We start from the raw sequence: 20,231 nt of genomic DNA, 5'->3' as shown, positions 1-20,231 counted from the left end.
GCCATAAAAAGGTTTTCTTTGAATTCATCTTCACTACAACAGTCATTTGAGGCACTCTCCTCATCTATGGTATCATTTTCATGTGTGTAAATGCAGCTCTTCTTTTGGTTGCCTCTTCTACCATGCTGATAGACATTCTTCTTCTTGTCTTTTTCGATTGATCTGCTACCACTTGATTGATCATCTTCATCCTTATCACCATAGGGATATTTGGCAGAAAAATATCCAATCTTTCCACTATTGAAACATTTCAAGGGCATCTTGCCTTTGTATTTGACGGAACCCCTCTTGAGTCTTCTGAGAAAGTTTTCCATGATATCATTAGAATCTTTACCAGTTCCATCTTGAGCAAAATCTTCTTTTCATTTCCTTGATGTTTTTAATGCAGCTTCTTTCTTCACAGCCTCAGTATAGGTAGTCCTCATCTCATAAGCAGTTAGGGAACCATATAGCTCATCCATTGTAAAGGTTTTCATATTTTTTGCTTCTTCTATTGTTGAAACCTTTGTATCATACTTAGATGTGAGAGATCTAAGTACTTTATTCACCACCACATCATCTTTTATTTCTTCTCCAAGCCCTCTAATGGTGTTTGTTGTTTCATCAATCCTTTGGAGAAAGTCAGCAATCTTATCTTCATCTCTCATCTTCAAACCCTCAAGATGTGTTCTCAATGTCTGTAACTTGGCTTCCTTGACTTTAGCATCACCTTCAAATATTTTTTGCAACTTATCCCAAGTTTCTTTGGCAGATGAGCAATGCATAACCTTAACAAATTCATTATCAGATAACACACTAAGAATTACATTTTTAGCTTTAGCATTGTTCTCATATTCTTTCTTAGCATCTAGATCAGTAGGGCCAACATTTGGGACTGTATACCCATTCTTAACCGATATCCACACATAAAAACCTAGAGAGGACAAATAGGTTTCCATTCTTCTACTCCAAAAGGCATAGTTGACACCATCAAACATAGGAGATTTTGAGGAGGCAGATTCATTTCTTGCAATTGTGAACACTTGACAGGATCTACCCAAGCTAGAGAACACTTTGACAAAACAAGGCACCTAGGCTCAAATACCAATTGTTGGACACAATGGATCACTGAGAGGGGGGTGAATAAATGATTTAAACATTTATTTCCTAATCAAGGATATACCGATACAATATAAAACAAACAGAGCGTTGATCGGTGAACCAAACAATGCAAACTAAGCGTGTGAAATAATTTTCTATAAAATCAATATAACACATACACAATAATGCATCACATAACACCTAATATACGAGGAAAACCCAAAGTGGGAAAAACCTCAGTGAGAATATCTACTAGAGATCTTTTCCTCCAATCTATCCTCACAATGAAAATGATCTAATTACAATTTTAGGGCACCAACCCAAGGAGTACCAACCCTTGATTTATGAGCACCGACTCAAAGGAGTACCAACCCCTGATCAATTTATAGGCTACAACACCTGCACTAAGCACCTACTTAGTGAAGACAATATGAAGATTCAAATACACAGATAAATTCCCTGTTGCAAATGAAGTTTTGCAACCCTTCAATAATTTGCACTACCATTTTCAATCTTACCAGTCTGTGAAAACTCCACACACCCTGTAACAATGCCTTTCTACAGATTCTTACTCTACTAAAACTTCTCTCCCTCTCATTGCTGGATTCAATTCACACTTGTCCACACTTTGCTAGGTTCTGCCTCTGTCGGTTTTGAAACCTTTGTGTTCTTCACGTACTCTATCGGTTTGTCCTTCACACTTTTTTTCTTGTTCCTTCTCACCAATACACAAACACTTCGGATTTTTCTTATTTTTTCACTCAAACAGACTTTTCCCACTCTTTTATTCTCTAGCATCATCCCATATCAGTCTCAGGTCGACATCTTTAAACTTGAGGCTTCCTGCCAAAAACTAAAACAAACTTAAGATAATTAGGGTTTCCCTCCTCTGATCAAATATGTATCCAATCTGATCTAATCTACCTTGGATTGCTCACCTGCTTTGAAAGGATAAATCATCACGTGTTTTTCATCTCTCCAAAGCATTTTTTCCAAAAGTAGAAAACCTAACCCTATTTTTTGGCCTTGAAATTTGTCGACACGTTTATGATCTAGCTATTTCTTTCTCGAGGATAATCTGCAATCGTATTTCATGCTTGGATCACAATCCCTCAACTGTTTGATCCTTCTATTTCGCCCATCTTCCTTGAGCCGCATCAGTCTATTATAAACCCATGATTTGCAGTTTTATCATTTAATGACAACCTACTACATAGACAACCATGTCGATGAGCATTTCACTGACCTCTACATGTTTTCCACCTCATCTCCTCGGGGCACATATCAACATACATTCAACTCACCGGCATAGGGTCAGTTCAAACTAGAACATCCAAAAAGTCCTTCTACTGGTATAAACCCTTACCAGTATGTCCAACACACTAAACAGTCACTCTTACCAGTAACACATCCTCCTGACAATTGATCTTTCCTTCTGGTATGTCTTCATGCCATTCTTTTTGTTCTTCTCACTGAGTGTTGTTGTGATTCATATAACATTCTACCTCTTCATCACAAACAAGTAGCCACCCTTCATACCGGTTATCACTCAAACATGCCAAAACACTCTTTCATCTCACCTCATACCGGTGATATCATCTATCAACTCATAACATACTTCTCTTCCACCATTCTTGCCTTCTTTATGTTGGTTCAATCTTCTTCATACCCGTTGACACACTCTGCCAGTAACCTGCAATACCAGTTGAAATCAATGACAACTCAATGCCAACACAAAATGTAACTAAATGACCTTAATGGATAATAAGAACTACAATGATAATGATCCTAATGCAAAATAAAAATGATGATATACTACATGATTAATAAAATGCACTTAATGAAATGCAAACTAATGCAATGTAAATGATTATGATCAAAATGCAAATCTAATGAAATGAATGAACCTAAATGAAAATTATTTTAGTTTGTCCAAGTATACTCAATCTTTATTTATAATCATTGATCTTTGAATGGAATGAAATTCTTATAATTAAACTGATAATGAATGTTTATAATGTATATGAATAATGAGCTAATCTAAAATGATCTAACTAAAATGATACTTCCATTCTTCATATGGTGTCTTATAACAGTGCTTGATTTCATCATTGAGCATTAAAAATGTTGTAAGAAAATACAAGCATCTTGACATAATGATTCAAGTTGACTTGAGTATTTCTTACATGGATTTTGATATAGCAAGTTTATACAAGTAACTTGATATGATGAATCAAGTTGACTTGAGTATTTCTTGGAAAATAGACAAGGATATCCCCTTTCATGTATGACTCAGAACGTCCTCCTTGTTCTTTTTCCGATCATATCCTTAGACAAGTATATACCTTAATAAGAGATAAACCACAAACATGAAACAAAGAAAATAATCATGCCCCATCATAGCTTCTCTAGTCATGGACATCCTTGAGTCGCATAGAGTACATGATTAGCAATAAATCAAGATATAAACACTAAATCTTGTATGTCATTCACATGTTCTCATGGTCATTAATTGATATAATAATCTTGATGAATGATAATTGATAATCCTTCATTACTTGCTAGTTGAATCTTTGTATTCTGAGTTTCACAATTCAATTGTTACAAAATGCCTTGATCTTCATTGCTTTGTTGCTCGTTATCTGTTTAAAAACCCTAAGTGTTTTTATTTTTCTAAGTTTTCCAAATGTTTTGGATTTTCAAAGATTTAAAAGATAACCTTAGCAAAATGAATTGGGATTCTACCCCCAGTGGAAACAAATTTTATTATGGATGTACAAAAAATTATCCAAACCATGGTGGGATATAATGCAGATATGATTTATAAAATCCAAGACAGTGACTACACTAAGTTGCATATTTCCTGCTAATAGTTCAGAGCAATGCATGTGAAAGATAAATGGAAAGGCTAGGATAGATGGAAGCAATAGATGTGATAGGATGAATAGATGGGATAGGATGGATATATGCACAAAGTACAAAGTGATCTCATAGATGGAAGAACCCACTTTTAGATAGTGCCTGTTTACCAGGTTTTCACCACTTGTTTTTATTGCACATTTTGATTTGTTTTTTTAATTTTTTTGTCTTTCTTGATTTTTGAGAGATGAAACATGTCCTACCATCAATTGATAAAGATAAGACTACCTAGAATAAAATCTAGTAGTCATACTAATCTATGACATTATTTGATTTATTCGATGATTGATAAGAATGTATGGTTTCAAAGAGTGACTACCCCATATAAGACCGATCTGTCTAGTTTTGAGCGTGCCTTTCCTTGTATAAGACACGTTGATGTTGATAGATGGATTGATTAACTATACATGTGATCAGTTTGATTATAGACTTTTAGAATTTTCCTATTGTTGATTTGATTAGATGGATGGTCCATGTTGTCATGCTTTGATTTTTTATTTTTTATTTGATTTTGTCGATTTTTTTAATTTTTAGTTTTTGGACATTTTATGATTTTTTATTTTTATTTTTTTGAATTAGAAGCAAGATGTATTTGGTTGCCCCAATTTATAGAAAGAAAAGGAATGGATCAATTGTTGAATTGAAGATGAATGGGTGAAATATGGATGCATCTTATTATGGAACATAAAGAGACATGTCAAGAGCTTTTTAAAATCATGTTTTTATCCTTAGTTTTGATCAAGATCAAGGATGGAAAAGGGATATGGATAGGAAAAACAAGATCATATATAGTGATAGATGATGGAATAAATAAATAGTTAGGATAGATTGTATAGATTAGCATGAAGCAAGATCATAGATAGCACTGAATGAATTTAGATAGAGTAATGGATACTAGAAGAAGGATAATGGGAGATGTGTTATGAAGAATAGAGTGGATGAAACTTTGACCCCAATTATAGAGGTATCCATTTGTAAAGAGGTGATATGTAAGATTGTCACAGTATTTAGCACCACCTGACTAAGTGTTCCTGAACTTTTCAAAGATAGAGACCCAACCCACACTTAGAACCTCTGAAAAATTCAACCAAACATATCTAGCAACTAGGAAATAGACTTAAAAGGGAAGAAGAATCCCAAAATAGATCAAGGTACTTAGTCTTTGATCACCCATGTGGGTGCAAGTGAGTTCATTCTGGCTCATATGATCATTGTAATCTTCAAAATCCAACATGGCTACCTACATGAGTTACCCTGACTTCAAAAGCATCCTAGATAGCACCTTGCTTCCAACAAGCATCCATAGCTCCAACGAGGTTATCACTGTAATATCACAAATATTTCTCCATTTCCAGCCAGGTGTCCATATCCTCGATGGAGTTACTCGCATATTCCCATAGCCAAGAATTTTGATATTTCATTTTTTTTTTCTTATTTTGGATATTTCTTTTCCTGATCATGCTTTGGATCTTTTGATATTGTCTTTTTCTTTTCTTATTTTGATTGCATTGGCTTGTAAGTAATGAAACTTACATGGGTCTGATAATTACAGTGGCGCTGAAGCAAGATTTTAGATTTTTGATTAGTCATGTCTTCGACTAAGAGATAACAATGATTTACAGCAGTTGATAAGTGTATGAGATATAGTAATCAAAAGATGACGGTACCAAGATACGATAAGTGGCTCTTTTCTAGATTGAGTGTGTATCCCAACCAAAAGATAATGTTAAAGAGGAACAACCTCAGATTCTAAAGTGTATCAGGAATAGATATCTAGGAAATGGAATGAACATGAGATTTGAGCATGGGCAGGCATGTGACAAAATTGTAATAACCTACCATAATTGATTCAACAAAATTGAGTATTCTTTTTTTTTTTTTTTGTTTAGTTCAATCATTATGTTTTATTCAATTGCATACCCAGGGCATCCATTCATTAGGATTAGGCATTCATCCATTCGGGATGAGCATCTAACCATACGGGTTAGGCAATTGTCCATACGGGACATAAGGTTCCATCTATCCAATCCAAGATAGGCATCTACCCATACGAGGTAGGCATCTATCCAAACGGGATAGGAGATGCTCTGGCCAGAGACTTAAACTCATCGGGACCATTCGGGTCCTGAGCCACTCACTAAGTACTACACTCTTCTAACAGAAGTGCACCAAGGTCGCCGTCCTTAGGAGTAATTAAATAATACAAGCTTGAATTCTGCCTCAAAATTTGGCTTAAAGCCTCAGGAAGTCAAGCGAATCCATATGGGATTCCTTTTGAGTTTGCATTGAATTTCTTTTTCCAATTTAATTATATTATCTTACAAATAGGATTCTTACTCAACCAAGCCCAGACCCCACCCACGAACGCCTGAGTACGAGGGACAACTCCATCCCAAGACTACCTACATACCCGCTTCGGCACGAGATCAAGGTGTAAAGTATGTAGTTTTATTTTCTATTCTATGGTTTGATGTAAACTGATTTGTGGGTACGCAACCCTTTCTAGGGTCAATGTCCCAGACAGTTTCTCTGCGGTTACTACCCATGATGGTAGTGCTTAAGCGAAGGCTCAAGATGGCCTATTGCTTGTGGCCTAAAATAACTAGATCCTAATTCTTATCATGAGCGTCATCCTTGACCAAATTGCAAATCACCAATATCCCTTCAAGATAAAAAAAGAAATCAATTTCATGAGAGAATTTAACTTGACCATCCCTAAAAGGGGTTTACTATGGTTTATCTCAACGAATGTGAAATCATTTAAAAGTTATCTTATTAGATTATCGATCCAAGGGGGATTACCCACCCCTTGGATTTTAACTTCCAAGTGTCCCTTATTACTCCCTGATGATTTATAGGGACGATGCCACAGACGTTGTTGATGCAGCTTTATTAGGCGTTAAGTGCAGTAGTTCAACACGACGGCATTACCCATAAGCGTGACCCAGAGGCACCGTATATACCGAACGCTGCTAGTTTTGGTTTTCCAACTTCCTTTGATTAGTTTATAACTTATAATAACATTATGTTGATAATAATTATGAACTTAGACATTGCAAAGCAAAATTAATTGAAATAACTATGGAATAAAAGAAGCATAACTAGAATTATTTATTCAAAAACTTGAATATAATTGCATAATAATGAAGGTTAGGTAACTTGTATACCAACAATTAAATGTATAATTTGCATGAAGATGGAAACATCAAATAATTAAATCAACGATATATATATATGCATGAAGTGAAGCAAGGTAAGTTGTACACGAAAATGCCACTTATAAAATCACTAGTCCCAACATAAAATTTAGCTTATGTCATTAATTGCTAAGTGGGTCTTAAGATGACTTAATATAATTTTATTAAAACTAGTTTATAAATTTAAAAAAAATAAATAAATTTCTTAAGTTTAAAAAAAATTTATTAACTAAAATTTATTTATATAAAAAAAAGAATTTTTATTTTTATTTAACTAAAATTTTAAATATACATAAAAAAAGAATTTTAAAAAAAAAGGTAATCAATGCCATCGAATTAAGTTCGAATGGCTTGCATGGGGTTTAGTGGGAGTGGGACCCCACGGTCCCCTCCACTAACCTGCGGCCACTACTACAGCAGTGACTGCAGGCTAGTGGGGGGTACCGTAATGGTACCACTCCCCCTGCGGAGTACTACCTGCATCCACTAGCCTGCGGACCGGTACGCACAGGCCCGTATAGAACTTTTGTGCCATGTCACATCAATGCATTAAGGTTTTTTTTTTAAAACAAAGACTGTTACTATATATATATATAATTTTTTTGTGTCTAAAGTTCCCAGTTTAATTCTGTTAAAAAGAACCAGAACAGTTTAATTTTATTTAAACTCAGAATATGAGAGGTAAGGTATTAGTGTGAACAATAAGAGTTTACTTATAGTAGCAAAAACACAGAGAGTAATAGTAAACCAGAATACAAAAATGAGACAATAAGGATTTACTTATTGGAGTGATTAACACAGAGACTAAACCAGAATACAAGAACGTAGCAATATGGATAATTAATACAGAGAGTCAAACTAAACCAGAATACAAAAAGAATGAAGTAATATGGATCTGCATATTGGAATACAAAGATTATTTCACAGAGGGACTCATTCCTTGGTTTTCAACTGTTATTTTTCCAGAGAGGAGTAGATAACCAAACTAGAACAATAAGAATATTGCAGGAAAATTATTCACAGCGAATCCTATCCTTTCTTTCAACAATTTTTCACAGAAAATGTATAACCAGATAATGGAAAATATGTATAGAATCAAATGAGAAATATAGAGAAATATCCACAGCGAGATCTATGAGATTCATATTTTTTTATTTGAAAACTAGAAAGATGAATCTAGAGAAAGGAAATAAGGATGGTTCTAATCTAGTTCTTCAGCAAGAATCGATCTAAATCTTAATAGGAAATTTAAATAAATTGATCTAATTCCTATCAAGAATTTAAAACATATTGATCTAATTTCTTAAACAAATGGATCTAATACTTATCAAGAATTTCAAAACTAATGGATCTAATTCTTATCAAGAGTTTGAAACATATTGATCTAATTTCTTAAACAAATGGATCTAATACTTATCAAGAATTTGAAAACTAATGGATCTAATTTCTTAAACAAATTGATCTAATCTAATTTGATGCATGATAAAGTAAAACTAAATTGAAAGAACCTGGATGCTTGAAAATGGTGTAGAATCCCCTATGAATCTCCCTTGATCCTTCAAACTTGAAAGAAGTCCTCCAAAGCAAAATCTTAGCTATTCTCAAAAATGAAATATGACTACAAAAGAAAAATTTACTTGAAGAATTTTTTTATGGAATAACCAACTCACTTTTTTGAAAACTTGTATATCTTTTATAAGAAAAATCCCTCTATTCCACTACCTAAATTTTTAATTAAAAAAAAGAGATTCTTTCCCAATTTTGGCCTTCATGCAAATTGATTAGACTTAGTGGGAGGAGTTACATGCAAGGTGGTGGAGAAGCCTCTAGAATCTTCTTATTCTTCCTACAACATGTGCCATAATTTGGTTGAGGAAAATTAAATAAACAATTAAGAAAAAAGTATATTTTCCATGTGTGTGTGTGTTTTATTATTTTTATCCCTTTATAATATTCATTCAATAGTTTATCCAAAATAAATATAATAGAGTTTGTATTTTAAATCCAAAGGTGATAAAGGAGGGTTGTGACAAAAATGACACAAATGCCTATTTCACAGATGATGAATTTATGCAAAGGGTTGAATGAAAGGGATGGAAGGATAGGAAAGAGGTGTTGAATAATAGATAGAATGTTTGAAGATTTGTGCGAGGATAGATGGAAATGTATTCAAGATGAGTGTTGGTACACAACTCAAGAAGTGATGAAGATTGAATTTTAGGACATAAGAACCCAAAATAGATAAAGGAAATGATGGAAGAATAGTTTTGAAAAGATGTTTAGATAGATGTTAGAAAGAATTTCAAAGATGTGTGCCTTTAATATCTTTCTTATGGATCTTTTGAAGTGATGGAATGGTGGATAAAGGGAATTAAGGACCCAATATGGATGGAAGGGATGGAGAGTTTTACTTTCAAATGAAAGGACCTAAAATGGATTTGGAGGATGAAGATTTTGAATTTGGAACAAAAGGACCTAAAATGGATTTGGAGGATGAAGATTTTGAATTTGGAATGAAAGGACCTAAAATGGATTTGGAGGATGAAGAGTTTGACTTTGGAATGAAAGGACCTAAAATAGATTTGGAGGATGAAGAGTTTGACTTTGGAGGATGAAAGGATTCCTTGATCTTGATCTTGACTTGGAGTAGGATCATTTGATTTTGTTCTTTTCTCTTGATTTTAAATTAGATTAGTGAAGGAGATGGAAGGGATATCATGCTCTTTCTTAGGAGGTGGATGTTGAATGGGACTATGCTCTTGAGATAAAAGGGGATCATCGTGGATGGAATACCAAAATCTTATGGGATCATCATAAGATTATTGATAGGTATGACCTTGATTAAAAAATGGGATTAGATTGGAGAGCCATGATATCTTGATAAAAAAAGGGATTAGATTGGAGAGCCATGATATCTTGATCTTGATTTAGGCTAGGACTCATTTCTTTTGAATAAGCTTTTTCTTTTTCAAGCGACAAGGGATGGTCACATGAGTGATCAAAGTTTCAATTTGGATAGGTTGATGTTGTTGATTTGATGGATACTTTGTTTCGGATACCCAATCTCACTAAGTCAAATAGAGGGTTTGTTTGATAGGCCCCTATGACAAAGCACTTCAAATGATATGGATAAAGTCTCCTAATATGGAAACTTGATTTGACTAACTTGAATACCTAGCTAGGTATTATTGTCATTGAGATAGTTGGATGATAAACTCTTGATCACTTTGTTTGATAGTCCCCTAATCTTGTTGAATTAAAGTCTTGCCTAAGATAGTTGAAATATTGATAACCTCCTCAAAAGATGCTTTGTAGGATTTGAAAACTTATCCACTTATGATTTCTTCTTGTTTGAATTTTTATTTTTTTATTTTTTATTTTATTTGTTGATTGATACTTTGCAAGATGTTTGATAATTTGTGACAAGAATACATAGCACACATGAATAAAATGGTCATCCTAATGCTAAACATTTAGTGTATGTTCTTTTAAGGATGTGTTCAAATCCTTGATGTTTTCACTAGTTTGGATACAAATAAGACACATCAAGTAGACTCTTTATTCAAAGGTCATTGACAATATCATAGCCCACTAGTCTCGATACTCTGTCAGCTCAAACAACCTTGTCACCCCCTAGAGGGTGCCCATTTTTTTGCCTTTTTCCATAAATCAACCAAAAGATAATTGCTCCTCAATTGAGTAGTTATCTTGGGAGATATATGGTAAGCAATCTTGGGGATGGATTCTTCCCCACCCTTTCACTATGATATTGCCAATGTATGGCAACTGACTCAGCTCAAATCTTCTACTTCTAAGGTTCATAGTAAGGATTTCGTTCAATGCGAAAAAATGATAAAATCAATGAAGAGGGTTCCCAAACTTTAGAACAAAGGCTTTTCTCATCACAAGGATACTAGGGGAAGGCTATCAAATACACACCTTCCATTGGAGGGGATTTTCATCAGCCTCCACATTTGATTATAAGGGATTGATAAACTTGGTGATAAAGTCATTCCCACTTGGGTCGTACCCTTCTCACTATCCCCCTCAGGGCTTTGGGAAGGCAGGCCCTCTAAAGGATTTAATTGCTTGAAAGTAAAGAAAGCATAAAAGAGTGGGTCTGGCTTTTTGGTCACCCAATTAAGGGGAGAGTATATGCCTACCACTTTCAAGACATGGAGTATAAGTGTTATTTTTAACCTTCCATAGCAATGTGATCTATCCTCTATTTGGAGATGTTTCTCCAACAAGCATGGTGTTTATTTTAGCCCCATGTAGCAAATGATTTTCTAAACTAGGAATTCAAAATCTTGGTCAACAAAATGATAATCGTGGAAAAAAGTAACTTGCTTTGTAAGAATGGACAAGTTGATTGTTCCTTTTGACTTGCAAAAAATAAGATTGATTGTTCTTTTTACCTTTGCAAGAAAATGAAAGATTGTTGTTCTTTTTAGAGCCCAAAATTTGAGGTGTGAATCCCAACTTTGCAAGAAAGTAAATGCTTGATTTGTTGTTCCTTTTACCTTGCAAATGTGATTAGTTTTAGAGCCCAAAAACAAGTGAGGTACTTTTTAGAACACCAAATTGAAAAATGAAGTTCTTTTTACCCAAAAGGAAATATGAGTTCTTTTTAACCAACATTGAAAAATCTAGAAAAGAAAACACTAAATCCTAACTTAACTCCTCCAAATATGCAAGAAACTGTTAGAAACCTACAAAAAAAAAAAAAGCTAGTGAAAATTCAAAACCTTTGGTGGACTTCCACAAGCCTAATTTAAAATCTTGGTTACAAATTTTTCACTCCTGATCCTGAAATGCCATGAAATTTGAGTAAGTCTGAAATTTGGAGGATCTTCCAAAAAATAGATTTTGCATTATAACTCCAAGAGGTTTGAAACCCCTCTCAAACATCCTAACAATATATATGGAATATAAATTAAAGTATAAGAAAGAGAAAAGAGAAGAGGAAATGTCACTTATACTCCAAAGAAATGTCTAGAAACTTGTTAGTCCATCATAAAATATAAAAATGAAAGCTACAGGAAACTTAACTTCAACCAATGAAGTAACATGAAGTAAATGAAATAAACAAGATTATATCTTTCATGATATACACCTCATTGCATCCTAACTCCACTATTCCTAGTTGTAGATGATTTGCTCTCAAACAAGCACTGGTAGCTTCCAAGATGGCATATGAAGAATAGAGCGATAGTTAACTGATACTATGATATGCATATGCAAATGATTTAAGCTAACATGATATTAAGCTATGATAAGAATTCTAAAACTCTTAATTGCTTCAAACTCAAACTCACGGATACAAAATAAAGACTCCTAGAATGACTATAAGATTAGCTATTAGTTTATTAGTTTCAAAATGGCTTAGGAGACCTCTTTTTAAAGATTTTCGAGTGCATGAGATTAGGTGGCAGAGATCAATGGTCATAATCGAATCTTGTAAATTGGATGTCTATTAAAAAGAAGCTAAAGGTTGAGAGAAAGGGGGGAAGGAGAAGACAAGTGTCACTCATCTCACCTTGACTGAGTTGAAGGCTTGAGAGAATATAGGATAGTTGGAGAAGATGTAGGAATTAGAGGACAAGTGGACTCAAGTCCTCCTAAGATATAGGGATGTTGGAGAGAATATAGAATAAAGTTAGGAAATATGTGTACATACACAATATTTCATTTATTTTGGAAGTTGGAGATAAGTGGCTAATAAATTATTTTATTTTATTTTATTTTGTTGAATTAATTTAGCCACATGATGGATGAGTTGGCAAAGGAAAGATGAAGTGGAGATGGAAGGTGAGTTGGAAAAGGGATTAAATAATTAAGAAATTATTTAATTAATGAGACTATAGGATAGTAGATAGAGGAATAATTAAATATTGGATATTTAATTAATTGATTTGAAGAAAAGGATATAATGAATTAATTAATAAAATGTTTCAATTAAATTAATTAATAGAAGGACATGAAATGAATTAAATAAATTAATCTTTTCAAATTAACTATTTAATAGAAGAAGAATTATTAAATAAATATAAAATATTTATTTAGTTGCTCATAGCCAATTTTATGTGTATACAGATACTATGCCTAATCTCTCTCTCTCTCTCTCTCTCTCTCTCTCTCTCTCTCTCTCTCTCTCTCTCTCTCTCTCTCTCTAACTTATTTTCTCTCCTTGTGCCTTTTCTTTCTTCAAAATTGGATAATATGTTAGCATGTCTTTATTAAAGTATGTAGTATTAAATGATATTGTATTGTTTAGTCTATATTACTTCATTCTTGACAATCATGTTTCTTCACTTTATGGTTTGTCTTGGATTCATTTATGTAAATTGTGATAGATTTACATTTTATATGTGCTAGCATGTTATACAATTCCTCATGTATTAAGTAGGATTATATCATGTTGTGTTTTAGTCATATAATTCTTAGCACATTTTCTTCTACATCACAAAAGTAGTATTTAATTAAATACTTAGTTATTTAATTAAATCATATATGTATCAATTTAATCATGAAGCATTGAGAAATAAATCACATGGAAATTAAATTAGACATACATGTTCATTACCAAATATGTTACTTTTAATCAAAGCAATGCATACATTATTTCAAGAATTAAAATAACATGTTTGAGATAAAAGCATAAGTATATATAAATACATATCAATGAGTGTAATAACATATACATCACCATACATCAAAAAGTGACCCATAATACAACATAGTCATCTCCTATCTCTAGGGCTAGCAGCTAGAGGCTAGTGACTAGTTGTCCCCTCTTGATCTAGTTGTGGGGGTGGACACATGGGTGTATATCCTGATGAGGAATGTGAATGACTTCGCGAGGAGCTCCTACGCTCCCTATCTATCATGATCCTATAATATGTGGCCTCCTTTGCTTGTGTCGCTACTAGATCATGCTATGTCCATTGCAATATCTCTATCAAAGTATTCTCCCTCTCTCGTCTAACCTCTATCTCCCTCGAAAGGGGGTGAACAGGTCCTCATGCCACCCAACACTCCTCTGAGGTCTATGCACTATCTGTGAGGAGCTAGGAATGTGTGCAATGGTGATGATGTTTGTCACTACATTTTGGATGAGGGAGTGCCACTCCTGAACACCAACTACAAAGATGAGAAGAGGTTTTTCATTAGTAACATTCTATATCATAAAATATCAATAATTAAATGCATAAATTAAACAATCATAAAACACCTTACCTGGATCTCCCTCCCACCAATAGGGGTCATGAAAAGAGACCTCTTGTGACTGGGAACCACTTGGCTCTCCACACTCATAATGTCTCTGTACAGTAGGCATGGGATGGTGGGGACTGTAATCAAGACCCCTTATAGGGTCTTTCTCCCCTCCAAATGGCATGATCATTGGATCTAGGACTATGGTGTCATCTTCAGAGTTATGTGGAACTACATCTGACTTATCCTCCTCATCCTCCTCACCCTCCTCATCCTCCTCCTCCTCCTCTCCATCCTCCTCATCATCACCATCTTGATCTCCCTCTCCTACATCAGGATCATCTCCATCACCAATCCTATTGATCATCTGTGTCTACCTCACCAAGGTCCTCGGATGTATCAAATTCATCCTTGCCACTTGCATGTCTCCATGATCTAGGGTTCCCTCTAGGGAAGTGTGTAGGAAAGATAGCTCCAAGGTATACCCTACCCCACCATGTGACATCACTGGTGTGCACCCATATTATCTGTATAGTCGGTCACAACATCCCAATTCGACCCATCTGAGTTTACAATCTCAATATCATCATTGGTAGGCCTCAAAATAGCTCTTGGCCTGGGGTCACATGTGAGTGTTAGATGTAAATAGGCACATCTACAGGGACACATTGGTCAAACGTAAACTGCCACTGGACTCGGTCGAAGTAGAATGGGACTACAATGTGGCTATATCGTCCCTCTAGAAGACGGTTTCTCTGCATGAAAAGCAACTGCCTATGTATACCTACCCACACGTACATCCTAACGTAGGGCCTCCATCTAATCACATTTATTGTCAATCTATCAAAATTCACCCTCCAATGAAGCAAGTCTCTGAACTACCACTCACAGGTAAGAGGATATGTGAACACCCTAGGCTACTCTAGACCCAAATCAATGGGAACCCTAGCTGGTCTAGTACACATAATGTGCTCAAGTATCCATATTTGTAGGAGTGTGCAAGTCATCAGGCTGCATCCCTATCCAAAAATGTAATCTCCTAGGTCATGATAGAGGTGGGCTAGCATGCTCCACTCCTAGGAGAATACCCTCTTATGTCTCTCCATAAATCTCACCGCATAAATGAGACCTCCATGTATGTGTGTGTCACACCCATTAGGGCTTATAGCTAATGCTATGGTAGCTATCATCAGTCGTCTCACTAATGGTACCTCATCGGTGTTATGTAGAAGCCAACTGATTATAATGCGGCCTTTCATCTCACCAGGTATCTCTCTCCCAACCTAGTATATCTGCTCCCTCTTGTAGTTAGTAGCAGTGTGATCATATCGATACCTCATTGTCTCTCCTCTGATAGGCAGATGAAGGATGCGGTACATGTCCTCTAGAGTGATCATCATCTCTCCCACTGGTAGGATAAAGGTGGAAGTATTTGCATCCCATCTCTCCATCAATGCCATAAACATCACGAGTGATAGCCTTGAAAATTGATTGCATGAAATTTTTAAATTTAAGCCCAAAACATTGATTTGTAAGGTTTTTACTTACATCCTCTAAGAATGATTCAAGGTCTAGGTTTTAGGGTTTATCAAAACTTCTTACATTTTTGTGAAGAAAACCCTAGAAATGGTATATTTTGTTGTTACTTTTTCCCACTTAAAATCCAGGGTACCCTTTCCATGAGCGGGCCCATTTTATTCTCTAAGCAAAATATTGATCGACCAGTTCATGAAATAAAATTTTCCAAGTCAACTGCATAACTTCCATATTACTGGTCCCCTTCTAAATATTTATGCCCACGCTTATATTTTCCTAAGTCTGACAAGTACTAAATACCCCGACCATCTATTAAAGAAAGGATAGATCCAATGGCTAGCACTTCCCCGCAATCAGAGATGCAAGGATTTTAATGACCATGACATCACAAGATTGTGTCGTGTGTTATTAGTAGAAACTGGTAGAGTTAGCAGCATAACCAGTTGAAATATTTGTAATACCAGTTTGCAAGTGGTAAAGGTCCATCTTCTAACAGTCTCATCAATTTGCACATGCTCAAAATGAATGAGGATGTTTTATCTTGAGGTAAAAGGTGCTCAACTTTTAAGTCTTGGATGAGTTGACAGGCAATGTGCAAAGCGGTAAAGATTGAACAGATTGGACGGCCCTTGTATTCTCGTGATGGAAGTTGCAAGGAGATTCCAGACCACGACATCAAGAGATGATGCCACATGTCCCTAGCTGATCAGGAAGGCTTGCAGGGAGGTTGTTGATGGAGCTTGGTCAAAGAATGATATGGCGTTGTCCAGTTAGTATTTTGTGGGTCCATAGACATAGTTGGAAAGTCAAACTACTAAGTTGGAAGGAAATGACTGGTAGATTTGTCAAGTTAGATGAGATCCATGGTTGATTTTTAAATTAGAATTTTGAAGGGATTTTGGAGGCACCAGATATAGCTCACGGCAAAGGGCAAAATGAATGGTATTTAGAGTTGTCAATTCAAGATTGATTTGACAGTCAAAGACAATAACTAAGAGATGTGAAATGATTTGGATAAGCTTCTAGTTTAGGTGTGATCAATCATGAGTTCTTTGATGAATTCAAAGATTTTCTTATTGACATAAATCCTGAAAGCAGGAGATTGTAAATTGAAAAGAGGATTAAGATCAAAATAAAATCATTCATGTAAGATGAATGCATGCTAGTGGCTATAGAGTGATGTCCTAGGAAATGGTGGTGACTTGTGTTATAGGCATAATTGCTAGAATCCATAGCTAACAAGGTGAGCAGAATTTATCAAAGTGATGATTCTTCACATGGACTAGCACCACCACATTTAAAGGAATTTCTGGTTATAAATTCACTAAGAAGATGATAAAATGGGTAGAAAAAAATACAAATTTCTTCATCTTTTCGAGAATATTTTTCATCAGTAAGAGGATGGTGTTAGAATAGAACTATGAATGGAGTCGTTGCATATTTTATGACATGGGATGGATGATCTTTCTCTAGTTTGATGTTGTTCATTGCCAAGAGGATGTGAAAGCTTAGGGGATTGCCAGAGGGGGTGTGAAATCCTTTTCTTTTTAAGAAAAGTCACCTCAGGCCTATTCCCCACTCTTACTTTGCATTTCGTTGGGAGAGTGTTCCAAGAGGGAGTTCATGGGGAACTTAAAGAAGGATCTGTTCAGGTGAGGACCATCAGCCAGTCATCTCTACAACATCAAGTAAAATGCAATGCCTTCTCAACAAATCCTATTTACCCCCAAGTTCCTCTTTCCATTTTCTCTATCTGGGGCATAAAGGCTGGAGATTTTCCTTTAATTTGGAGGGAAAGTCTTGTTTCATGCCGGTATCTATTTTCCTTTTCAGGAAGAGAAATGCTATGGAACAGACTGAGCATCTCAAGGTCCATCCAGGAGTTTCTGTGTGATATCGGCATGGCTCAAGTATTTTTGTTTCTACCAATAATTAGTTGGAAATTTTGGTTCCACCTCATTACGGGCTTCGACATGCGAATAAGGAGTAATTTGTAACAAGAATTGTGTACAGCCTTCAAGGCTCAGTTTTATTGACAAGTGTTTTATGGCCTTAAGCTTGTCACTCCCTTGTTTTATATACAAGGGAATTCAAGGCCACTAGTTAGGGTCCAAATTTTCTGAGAAATATCTCTGTAAAATAGATCTTTTCTGTAGGGTTAGGTCCAAAAATAGTTCTAGAGAGTCATAGGAAATAACAGGGACTGTAATGTTATTTTGCAGAGCAAAAAAGTAATAGAATAGTTGTAGATTCCCCTTTTTCAAGTAGGTCATTTTTCATTTGAATTTGTTGGCTATCATCTGATAAAAGATAGCTTATGATATTAATGCAAATATAGTTTCCTAATCTTTACTATCATGTGTGTGATTTTATCTTATTTTAAGCAAATGGGATCAAGGGTTTTGTTTGTTTATTACATTGTTATGATGTATGTATTCTTCTATTCAATGCTTTAGTCAAAGGGGTTAATTAAAATTCTTGAATAAGATTATAGAGGAAATAAGGCTCACCATAGGATTTGATAAGTATTTCAGATGAAGGATTATAAGCAAAGTAATACTGTAAGGCATGATTGTTTTAGGGAAGACCAGCTATTAGATAATTTTTATCATATTTTTAGTAACACTTTTCATAGACTCTATAACCCAAATGAATAAGGCACTGGTATTCGCTAGAAAATCTCATTAGGTTATCAATTTCTGGTTTCATCTTCTTTATGATCTCTCAGAGCGAATCTTATAAACAATCATTTTCTAAGATTTATGTATTTTCCGAAAATAGTCTCACCCTCTCTCATACTCCAGTTTAAGGTTGAGGATCACTGAAGGATTTTCCATCCTTGATCATTCTCCCTTTTTGTTGAGTCCTATTATGAGATAATCTGCTTTGTTTTTAGTAAGTTCCTGAGTATCCTTGTAGAGAGCAGGAATTTCTTACTGAAGGGATCACCCTCCCTAGTTCTACAGAGCCTAAAGTGCGGGAGGACTTTATGTCCTTGTTATTGTTGGTCCAAGCCTGACAGATATTGATAGTTGGAGGTGGCTCTCCATAGATATTTGGAGGAAATCAGCTTGGTCTCTACCCTGTAAGCAGTGTAAACCCGTCATCCATTTTGGGAACCAACAAAAACTAGCGACTCCACTGGGGACAAAAGGAATTGTAGAGAATACCTGGTTAGAAAAATTGCTTAATATATAGTGGAGATTTTGCCCACAGAGTGAAGAAGTTACTTAATCTGTCCCTTGTCAGTTTGAATCAGTTCTCATAAATGTCATTAAGAATATATTGTAGTTCTTGTTCCATAAAGAGTTAAGTCCAGATCTGTCTATTTTTCAAGATTATATGTAATACCTAACGATTGTGAATGGCAACTTTGAGATCTATGCACCAGTCGGTGTCTGCTTGAAAAAGAACCAAGAAATTTGCAAGAAGAATGAAGAAGATTTTATCTCTTATGATGAAGTACCCCGACAAGTTGAGGATAGAATCAATAACGCCATTTGATGTTAAGGAAATGTGGTAGTGTTGTGTTAAAAAAAAATCTGACCTGTGAAGAAATTTTAGTTGTTTCAGTATTGATCCTCTGCAAGGAGGTGGTGACTCTGTCAAAAGATCAATGTTAAATATTTGAAGGATTGAAGGTGATTTTGCAAATCCTAGGTTGAAGAAGGCAGCAACAATTTCAGCATTTTTTAGGTATTTAGATTTTCATGAGTCAAATATATTTTCATGAAAAATTATAAAAAAAGATGTCCCCTAAATAATGAAAGAAGCACTAAGGAAGGGAATGGTAGTGATTATTTAACATGCTCCTATGATTCAGTTTTCATATTTCTATATAAGATTAGATGGAGTATGTTATGAGCTTTATAATGAAATAGTTCAAGAGAAGGGAAATAAATAAGGGAATGAATGAAAATATGTATCATGTACCTATGTTTCCTTATGAAGTGTCAAAAAAAAATGTGCAGTCTATGCCAAGTCATCATAGATCTTTCTTTAGGGAAATATATAAACCATTGAATTTTGATGGTATCCAAGGTTTCCCAAATCCTTTTCCTGTAGGGGTTAGGAAATAATTACTAGGATTTAATGGGAAGAAGTTGGAATCAGCACAACATCATTTGCAGGAGTTTTCTGAATTAATGGAAGATTTTGAAATAAATTAGGAAGATGTTTTCATGAAGTTATTTGTTCAGTCTTTGAGGGAAAATGCCAAAGACTAGTTCTCCTACATGCCAGTATGTTCTATCTCATCATGGGATGAGTTGAAGGTAGCATTCA

The sequence above is a fragment of the Cryptomeria japonica genome, chromosome 9, assembly GCF_030272615.1.
Source record: "Cryptomeria japonica chromosome 9, Sugi_1.0, whole genome shotgun sequence".
NCBI classification, from domain to species: domain Eukaryota; kingdom Viridiplantae; phylum Streptophyta; class Pinopsida; order Cupressales; family Cupressaceae; genus Cryptomeria; species Cryptomeria japonica.
The sequence above is the reverse complement of the archived record's forward strand: the minus strand, read 5'-3'. Positions refer to the sequence as shown.